Here is an 11,264-nt window from a genome sequence, read left to right as displayed (position 1 = left end):
ATCACTCCCCCAAACACACCCAATCAAAATTTTTAGATAGCCATTTTGTTCAGCGTAGTTGATTTCCAGATAGAAAATATCTTTTTCAGGAGAATACTCCCCCAAAACCCTCGGGGTAAGGGTTTTAAGTTATGCCCTGGGGGCATATAAGGTTTTTGTAGAAGGGGTTGTCGTAGAAACTTCAAAAAAGGCTCATTTGATTGGAAATTCAAAGGGTTAGTGCCCTTTTTAATAGTCGAAGTCATTGGAGGGCAACTAGCCCCCCCCCCAAGCCCACCAGTCCCCCAAACACAACCAATCAAAAATTTTTAGATAGCAATTTTGTTCAGCGTAGTTGATTTTCCGAGAGAAAATAGGAGAAATTAGGTCTTGGGTAGGCATAGGGGTTTTGAGCCCAACTTATGTTAATTTCTGTTCGTTTTGAGTTTGACTCGGTTATTTATTGTAATTTCTGTTTGTTTTGGGCTTCATTTATTTATAGATGCTGATTTGTGGTAGTTTCATGCTTGGGAGATTATTTAATTTTATTTTTGCAAATTTTTTTTTTAATGGAGTTCTTTACTTTTCTGTGAAAAACTTATTTTGTGGAAAAAGTTTTTTTTAATTAATTATTTAAAAACGACTCCTGAAACACAAGGAAGTTTCTTTAAAATATAAGAATTCTCTTAATTAGAAAAATAAGTAACTTTATTTTCAAAAGTGCCGAAAAAGTGTAGCGTGAAGAGAGAAGTGTTGAAGAGGGGGAAACCTCTCATATACGTAATACTTTCTGTTCGTTTTCAGTTTTAATGTTGTTCCTTATTTCCAGTTGAAAAAACTTGCTTTTTTTCGTAATTTCATGAAGCATAGAGACTAACTTTTTTCTAAAGGCAATGGAAAAAGTATATCAATTAAAGTAAAAGTATATAAAAATGAAAAAAGTAAGTAATTACAAAAAATACACAAAACAATAGCCTACTTACAAAAACTAAGATATAAACTCCCAGCATTTAGTTCTGTTGAGCAATGCCGAAGCGTTGGATGGATATTTTTTAATAATTTCGATAGTTTTGAACCAAACACCTAAAATATTTAATTCTTTAGACTAAGTGTTATAAAAAGCAACGCATTATCAAAGTAGTTTGTTCAAAGTAAAATGTTAAAACTAAGATTAAGAAAATCAGATAAAAATTTTCAAGTCATTATTTTTAATTTAATTTTAAATACCAAAAACTAATGAATTTGACACCTTTATATTTCATAACTGTAAAAAATTATATCTTTTTCAAAGTGACAACTAGATAAATACAATCACTCCTGAAAAAAAATGATAATAAAACACAAAAAATGTGTCCATTCAGAGGGAAAATACAGAAATTCCCAGCGTCCAGGGGAAACATTTCTGATTATAGTGGCTTCATATATCAGCCCATGGGTACTCTTGCGATGCAAGTAAAAATTGACGGCATATTTTTTACGGGAATTGCCCCTTATTAAGTTGTTTTCCTTGTGTTTTGTATAATAATACGAACTTTCGTGTGTACTAATAACTGCACTAATTACTAATAAACAAATACATATTTAGGATCACCATAAAAAGCTGATTCTTTGATTGAATCTTGTTAATAGTTAAGTTCTTATACTTTCGTTATTGACACGGATCGGTACTTACTTATCATTCATTACTATGACGAATTTAAATTTTTGTTGTTGTTCCCACCAAATCATATAGAAAAAATGTTTGTGGAAAACCCGAAAGGGGTCACTCAGCTACAAATTAGAAATTATATTTTCCTTATTAATGGTCAAAATCTATTGGCGGGCAGCCAACAATGGCACAACACACATTTTTTCCATGGTGTTTTTTCTATTCTGCTTTCTTTTCTTTGGTTTCTTTATAATTAATTTATAGTCTCAAATTTCCGGGGGGGGGGGGGAGGTATGGGAGAAGAAAAGTATTTATAATTAAATCCAATTTAATTATACAGCTTTTAAGTTTTTCCAAAGGGTACAGGAAAGCTTTATTTGCAAAACTCCAGCTGGTCCTTCAGAAAAATAAACACGATAAATATAAAACGCTGTCTTCAGTTTGTCTGCTGTCCTTGATTCAATTAGTTACCTCTAAGCTGCTTGTTTTTTTTTCAGCCCTTCACCGCTTTTAATTCACCAGAATATTGTCAGCTTAATTGTTTGACTGGTGTTTCCAGAGCCAGTTAAACTGTAAATTTAAGATCTTCTTGTGTTTTTTGTGTCTTCTGTATAAAAATACGCGAAAGGCTACGTCCCAAGCTCCCAATGTTGTCTATTCAACAAATTCTTATTTCCATCAGTGTTTTTGAAACGGCTGTAAGAGTAGAAAATAAAATCAAATATTCATGTAAAACTCAGAAAAAGTGAATGTATAATTCGCTTTTATTAAGATTACTATATTTGTAGAAGTGTAGCTCAATGAAAACCTTCTATTTACCATTTTTTCGCCTACTGTACTAATTTTCAAATAATTTTATCATTTCTTGAAAGTATCCTTCAATATCGATCACAATTTAAGTTATGTGTTATATTCATATTTAATTGGTTTATCCAAACAAACAATAAAAATGATCTCCTGGGTGTGTTAAAAAACAGAATTGTAAATGATGATCGTTGATTTTTAGTCAACATCATCTATGTATTGAAGACAAAATTTGTTTTTTTTTTAAGGTTTTTGCTTCCTGTGCATGTTCTTTTTATGCTATTTTCTGCATCCCTACAATTTCATTATATGAACACAACATAACATTTCTGCTACCGTTCGATGGCTGAGATTCAGGTTTATACATCTACTAAATTACATTTTTTTAAATTTAGTCTATTAGGTATTTAGGTAAAAAAAAATATGTTGAAAATTAGCTGAGAATCATTAAGAAACAAGAAAGTTGCCAAACTAATTTCTAAGCAAGCTTACGTCAATCTCTAATAAAAAGGTCTCAGTAGTATTATAAAAAGCCTTAGTAAGGCCCAGGAGTGAATCTCCAGCATTTTTATTAGGGTGAGGGGGGCAAGAAGGGTCATATCTGGATAGTCAAAGGGCATGGGATTGATAATATTTTTTTCTCCACATTATTTGGGGGGGGGGCAACTGCCCCCTTGTCACCCCTGAAATGGCGCCCCTGGTAAGGCCTATTCTTGAGTATTGCCCTAGCGTGTGGTACGCGAGTATATCCTTTATATTTCCTTATTATGGAGCTACTAGGCAACGCCCATACAAACTATATCCCCCAGAAGTGAAATACAGAATCGGCTCAAACAGTTTTGTTTCTCCCGTTTGTAACCGCTGGAACCACCTTTTAGACGATGTTATCTTATCTTAAACCTTAGATCCGCCTGTGCCTCCAGAGGCACCCAGTGCATCAAGAAGGAGCCGCCAGTCTTCCCGTACGTTTGCTGCTGCCTGTGTGTCCTCCTAATGAGGTTGGATTGATGCGTTCAGGTTACGTAGATCTCTCTGGTACGTTTGACGGAGGGTGTTTCTGGATCTGCCACTGTGGCGTGGACCCGATGGTTCCCAATGGAGCGCTGCATTAGGTAGTCGGAGATTGTCCATACATAGTACGAGTCCAAGTTATCTGCATCGGTGAACTCTTATGATATATGTCACAAGAGGCTGGTCCGTCTTGTCACGGATAGAATTATTTGTTATTCTCTGGTGCCAACGGATGTTGAGAATTCTTCCAAGACATGTGTTTTCGAAAGCAAGTATTCTACTCTCTTGTTCCTGGTTTAGGTGCAAGGTTCCAGCTGCGTAAAGCAGCACTGGCATGACATTGCTATTGAAGAGTCGTAGCTTTAGCCATATAGAGAAGCTTTGGGACCGCCAAACTTTCTGTTATCTATTGAAAGCCCCATTGGCTTGGCGATTCTTGTGAACACTTTTTTTGTGGTCGACTGAAATGGACGACTTGCTCTCTGTGTTGGTCTCCGCAAGTGATGCTCAGGGGTGAGTCTGTGGTAGCCATGCATTTTGTTTTCTCATCATTTATTTTCAGGCAGACTTGGACACCTCTCTCCCTCACTTTGTCAAGGAGTTTTTGGAGTCTTTGTTTGCATGATTCTAGGACGGCGATGTAGTCAGCGAAGCCTACATCGCTGAGGCGTATTTCTGGATTCCGTCTGTGCTCGTACTTTGCAGCTTGTAATCAATGATGATTACGAAAAGTAGCGGTGACAAGACGCAACCTTGCTTAACTCCAGACAGAATGTGGGAGAAACAAGTTTGGCCATCTGATGTCTTTACACAGCATTCGCTATCTTCATAGAGCGCAATGATCAGTGAAACTATCTTTTCAGGGATTCTGTAATGCAGTAGGATCTTCCACAGACTTTGGCGGTCTACTCAGTCAAATGCCTTCTCAAAATCGATAAATATCATATAGATTTTGGAGCGCCACTCTCTGCTTTCTTACGTCAGTAGCCGTAGAGTAAATATAAGGTCCGCAAGAGAAAGGTTCGGTCTGAATCCATGCTGCTCATTGCGAAGGTGTCTGTTGAGCTGCGAGCTGATTCTCTGCAGTAAAATGTGCGTCAGCAATTTTCTAGGAATGGAAAGCGTGCATATTCCTCGCCAGTTGCCTGGGAGGGACGCACCGCCTTTCTTAAAGATCCTCACAAGGGTGCTGCGTTTCCAACCTGAAGGTATTTTGGCAGTCGTCCAGATTACTGCGAACAGTGCTGTCCAGAACTTGAGGCAGGTTAGAACAGTCGCTTTTATCATTTCCGTGGATATCCTGTCTTAATAAGGTTACTTCCCATTTTTCAGCGTCTTTGCTGCTGCTATAATTTCGGTGGATGACGGCGGATCCATGCTGATGTTTAAAGAAAGCAGTGCTGTTGCTGGGATCTCCGGGGGATCGTGTCGTGGAGGTCTGTTCAAAGGCTTCTCGAAGTGACTGGCCCAGACTTCGTTTACATTAAACTGCTCGGTTATCATGATGCCCGAGAGGCCTTTTACTGATTCACGTTTAATAAAGAATTTCTTTCCAATAATTTGATTAGTGACTTTATAAACGGCTCTTGAGTAACCTCTCTTTGCTGCCCCTTGTGCCTGCACTACTTTTCGCTCCAGCAGGTTTGTCTGGTCTTTTCTGACACTCTTTTTTACCGTTTTATCTGCGGCTCTGTATTCATTGTTTCAAAGGACCTGTCGGTCGGAGATTTGTCTTTGGATAAGTGATGCTTTTACTTTCTTCCTTGTCTCTATGAGTTCCCATGTTTGGTCAGATAGGCGCTGGTCCTTTGGACTCTTGCAGTACCCAACGGTAGCTTTCGCGGCATCGTGAAAGCACAACTTTATGCTTTCCAAGTATTGATCACTATCAGCATCATATAGTAAAGACAAGGCCTAAATTCTATTCTGCATCTCTAGTTTAGAGGCTTGCTTGAATTCTCTCACCCTCAGTTTCTCTGAGTCAAAGGCTGGGTTTAAGGGAGCCGCTTTTACGCTTTTATTTCTTTTCAATTTGAGGCAGATTTTAGCTGCCATCAGGTTATGATCTGAGCCAACGTCGGCTCCTCTATATCCCCTTACATCAATTAGGCTTGATCTCCACTTCTGGCTCCAAAGACAATGGTCAATCTGATTTCGGGTGTGGCCATCGGGAGATGTCCAAGAATATTTGCGTACATCCCGATGAGAAAATAGGGTATCTCCGATTACAAGGTCGTTGAGAAGCGCGAAGTCGATAAGTAGTTCTCCGTTTTGCAACATCGTCAGATGATGTTGCAAGTTAAAAATTTTTTGGACAGTTTAAGAGCTCAATACCCGGCTGTGATCTTAACCAGTGTCAATATGAGGATCCCAGGTTCAGTCTTGTCTTTTTTTTTTGCTTTGCTGTTCATTTATATTAGTTTCTCTATGTGCTTTACTATAAATTTGTACTTATGCACTACAGGTGAAAGCTTTCTGCGTTATGGTAACAACAAATAAATAAATATCACACTTCTTGTTTCGTGATTGAATAAATCTAAAATTAATAAACTCTATGGTTTAAGCATCTTGCCCCTTTGGTGGAAGCTACAGTGGTAGGCTTGCTGAAAAATGGTGTGTTTAAGGTTAAAAGCCTTAACAAAAAAAATTGGTGGATGATTAACTCAAATTAAGATACCCTTACTAAAAAAAATAAATAAAATAGGTATAATGTTTCGAATTTATATTATTTGATTAAGCTTTTGGATCTAAATCTCTTAGCCACGAGCACCAGCTGTTATTTTTCGTCGGAGCACAGGTGAGGGGAAAAAAAAATCAGTGACCCCTAGTGTCCTACTCATTTTAAGTATTGCAGAATGTTGTACTTTTAGGTACTTTAGCTCATCGAGGGGGAGGAAGAGTATTTTTGTATTACTTGTATTTTTTTATTTGTGATGTAAAGGCAGGGGGGTCTTCATCGACAGAAAATTTACTTCTGTTATTCAAGACATATTAAAAAGTTGGTCCTATAAATTTGTGGATTTGAAAGACTTCAATTATTGCGATTAATTAAAAAAAATTTCCGCAAAATAAGTTTTTCAAAGAAAAGTAAAGAAATCCATTAAACCCAAAAAGAGCAAACACAAATCCAATAATCTACCAAACGTGAAAATACCACAAGTCAGCATCGATAAATAAATGACCAAGTCAAAATAACCAAGTCAAACGAGCAGAAATTAACATAAGTTGTGGTCAAAATACATATGACTTCCCAGGGCTAAAACATAATTTGCGTCTTACTGAAAAAATATTAATGTTTTAAGTTTCACAAATTTAATAGATCATAAAATATTATTATTTGGATTAATAAACATCGGTATATGTATATTAAACGGACAATGCACATTCATTCGTATTTTTTTCAGTAAAGTGCAATTTACGTCTGTTTTTCAAGACATATTGAAAAGTTGGTATAAATGTGTGGATTTGAAAGACTTCACTTTATGCGAAAGAGAAGTTTCAATTTATATGAAAGTATAAATAAATTAAAGACGCTGTGGCTATCTAAGTTCCTTTATGTACTTTTAGCCTTTGTTTTTAAGTGTGAGCTCAGCATATATTAGCACGATTCACTTTTGACAAACAACAAACATAGACAAGTACAACTGGCTCTAAGCTAATTTTCCCTCCTCTGAAAATTCTCCCCGGATAATTCTACCCCACAATCTACTTCACTACTGATACCCCCCCCCCCCCATAAATACTACTCCCACAAACACTTACCTCTCGGACCCCCTTCCCTCCAGTAAAATAGAGTAGCTGAAAGGAAAGTAGGGCAAATAAAAAAAAAAATAAAGAAAAGAAGAGATTCTGGGAAGAAGGGAAATAACAGGAGGGATTCTAAGGGATTAAATCACATGTATGAGGTAGAATATCCTATAGTATTAATTTTGAAATTATTATCATTTCTTTTTTTCTGTGTGTTTTGGCTTTATAACTTTTAGATTTTTTTTATTCTATCGCATATATGATGTAGAATATCCTATAGCATTCATTTTGATATTACTGATTATTTTTTTTGTGTTTTGGGTGGTTAAGGGTTGATTTATCATAATAGTGAAGATAGAAATGAAAGTGAATAATTCGGAAACATGAATTAGTGGCGACTGTAGAAGGTTTGCCCTGTGACGGAAATGCACAAAGATACAGACTGGGACTACGAAGTACGACTAGTTACTTTTCATGGGCTTGGTGTCACACCGACATCTATAATATTTACTACCAGTTCCCCCTTGAAATCTTGAACGTGTTCAATAGGCTCATACCAAAATGTCTTCCCACCTGAAGTACATTTAAGGGCCGTTTTTTTGTTTTTTTTTTATTTAATTACAATAATATGGGGTCAAAATCCTAGTCAGAACCAATAAAATTTAAAATGGACGGAATTCCTTATTTCAAGTAAGCAAGAAAAATATTTATTTATTTCAAAACACAAAGAAAAGAATTAAAAAAAATCTAAAAAAACGAATACTATATAATATACTATACAAATATTCTACTTATATTTTGGAATTTAGGTAAAATATTCCAAAACTCCTTCTTTTCTTTAATCTGTTTATTTGTCATATTTTCCCTTTGACTGTCCAATTTTACACGTGGGTAAATTTTCTGGGGCTAACTGTCTGCGAGGGGAGCTTTCAGAGGGGTATTGTCCGTGGTAGGGAATTTTTAAGAAGATAAATGTCTGCTGGGGGATTTCCTGAGAGGGAATTAACATTATACCTTTTAGGTAGAAATGTGTGATGATGTGATTGTTTAAAGATTTTGTTTTTACTTAAAACTAGTTTTGAAAATTTTTCCATAAAACTAGTGTTTCAAAGAAAAGTAAAGAGCTCCATCAAATCAAAAATTATCAGAAATAAAGCCAAAACAATCTTTCAAGCATAAAACTACCACAAATCACCATCGATAAATAAATGAAACCCAAAACGAACAGAAATTACACTAAATAAGCAAGTCAAGCTCAAAACTAGCAAAAATTAACATGAGAGGGGTGACACCCCCCATGCCTCCTTAAGACCAGAACATAATTCGCACTTTACCGAAAATTACATAAGAAATGTTTTCACATTTTTGACTTTAATAAATAAAAAGTTATTAAGACTTTAAGGAATAAATATCAGCATATGTATATAAAGTGAAAATCCACGGTCTTTTTTTTCAGTAAAGTGCAAATTAAATTCAGGTCTTGACCAAGTTTGGGGGTTGTCAGATTATTTGAATTTATTTCTGCTCCTTTTTGGTTTAATGGAGCTCTTTACTTTTCTTTGAAAAGCTTGTTTTGGGAAAAAGTTTCTTTTAATTAATTTTTGTTCGTTTTTCATTGAAATAGTCTTTTTCATGGAAAAGAATGATATTTATATCTTTTTTTTTTCGCAAGAATCAATAGTTTGGCTTGCTATTTGTGTGTTGGAGAAGATTTTCAACAATTTTTAATCCTAGCACAAATAGTTTTGTTTAATTTAGTTTCATAAGTCCTCAAGTTGACTTGAAATATAAAACTTACTACCATTCCCCCAAACACTCTATCTATGCTCTTTGACAACCTGGATACACTTATAGTGTTTTAAATTTAAATTGTAAGAGCAGAGGTAGCATTATTAGCAGCCCTGAAAGTTTCAACTCAATAACCCCAGTTGTTCTCGACATATTGCTGAGGTGTCTTATTGGCAACAACAGACACAGTGCCTATTGATTTAGTTTTAAAGCATAATTTCGTTTTACACTAAAATCAGCCAATGGCATAACTATGGGGAGTTGATATATCTATTGTCCCTAGATACATAGTTACTGGACCGTTCTACTGTGCTGAACAAAATGGCTGTCTCAAAATTTTGATTGGATGTGTTTAGAAAACTTGATGGGCTTGAGATGAAGGCTGCTTACCTTTTGAATCCCTTTTGACCCTTAAAAAGGGCACTAACACTTTTAATTTTCAATCGAATTAGCTCCTTTAATAGTTTCAATCATAGTGGTAGCTATTATTGAGCGGCGCTGCCTGTGACATTGCTTATATGTCCTTTTGAAAGCCTATATGCATATAGATTTTTTCATTTAGTTGAAACTCCCCCTAAGCGTTCCCTAAGAGTTTCACCCTATTACCCTTAGGGTCATCAGTTACAGTAACTGTAGTGGCAGTAATAAAAGTATACGCATAGTGCCTTCTGGTTAGTTTAAAAGCCCCCACAACTTACCCTTAAATGTCTAAGTTAATAATAGAAGTTGTTCTTGAGATATTGCTTTGTCACCTGTTTGGAAGTCCACAAGCTCATAGCTTGTTTTGATTTAGTTCAACATCCGCCTAAATATTCCTTAAATTCTTCATCTTAATACCCTTAGCTTGCGTAGCAGCAATAGTTGTAGCCTCATCAGTGGCAGTATACGTATAGCACCTTTAGTTTCTTCAACATCCCCTTCAACACCTGCTGAAAGTTCAGCTTAATTCTATCAGTCGTTCCTTAAGCGTTTTTGATACATCCTCTTGACCACCTGTGTTGGCTTGGTGTGTTCCGCCTTAATTCAAAACAGTTTCAATGTTCCCCATATTTTTTCCCTTAAAGTCCCTAGCCTTAGTAGTAGTAGTAGTAATACCAGCAGTATTAGTAGTAGAAGTAGTAGTAGTAGTAGCAGTTGAATTAATAGCAGTAACCTTAACGTTAGTGGCAGTAGTACTGGTAGAAGTAGTAATAATAGTAGCAGTAGTAGTAATAGTAGTTGTATGAGTAGAAGCAGTAGCAATAGGATGAAAATATTGTCCTTTGGTTAGTTCAACATCCTCCACAACAAGCCCTGTAAGTTACAACGCCACATCCCTAACTGTTCCTAAGATATTGCTGTTGTACCCTTTTGACAACCTGCATACAGACGGCTTGGTATGATTCAGTTCACCTTCCCCCCTTAATATTCCCAGAAGATTTCATTTTCCTACACTTAGCCATAGTTGTAATAGTAGTCAAAGCAGTAGTATTAGTATTAATAGTAGTAGCATTAATAGTAATAGTACTAGTAGCAGCAGTAGTATTAAGATTTTTCCATTTAGTCAGTTGAACATCCCTTCCATCATGTGTTAAAAGATTCAACTTATTACAATTAGCTGTTGTTATGACATTGCTGATATGTCCTTTAGATAACCTGTATATTGATATACTTCTTGAAATTATTATCTTAATGCTCTTAGTCCTACAAGTATTTGTTATAGAAGAAAAAGTTGAAGTAATAGTAGTAGTAGTAGTAACAGTAGTAGCATTAAATGTAGCAGTGGTAGAAATACTAGTTTTAACATGCACATATTGCCTTTTGGTCAATTAATCTTCGCTTTTAAGTATTTTCTGAAAGTTCCAACTTAATACTCTCATCCATTCTTGAGATACGGTCTTTTGACTATGTATACGCATATAGTGTCTTTTGATTTATTTCAAATTTTCCCTCAATATTGTAAATATAATAGTGTGGCAGAAGTTGTAGTAGTAGTGGTAGCAGTAGCTGTGGTGGTAATTGTAGTAGTAGTAGTAGCGTGCAATTATTGCCTTTCTAGTCAATTAATCACCTTCTTTATCATTTCCTGAAAATTCCAAATTAATATAATCAGTCATGCCTGTGTTAGGCACTTTTGACAACCCATATATACATAACGTGTTTTGATTTCACTGAAAACTCCCCTCAACATTATCTGAAAGGTGAACCTGAATGCCCTTTGTCTTTTTGGAAAGTAAAGGTCAAACATGCACAACTTTCTCAGTAAGATATACTATATGTTAACAATGAACGAATTGCCTAACATAGC

This window comes from Artemia sp. Qi Xiang Cuo, chromosome 19, assembly GCF_049724085.1.
Source record: "Artemia sp. Qi Xiang Cuo chromosome 19, ASM4972408v1, whole genome shotgun sequence".
NCBI lineage: Eukaryota > Metazoa > Arthropoda > Branchiopoda > Anostraca > Artemiidae > Artemia > Artemia sp. Qi Xiang Cuo.
Note: the sequence above shows the minus strand (reverse complement) of the source record.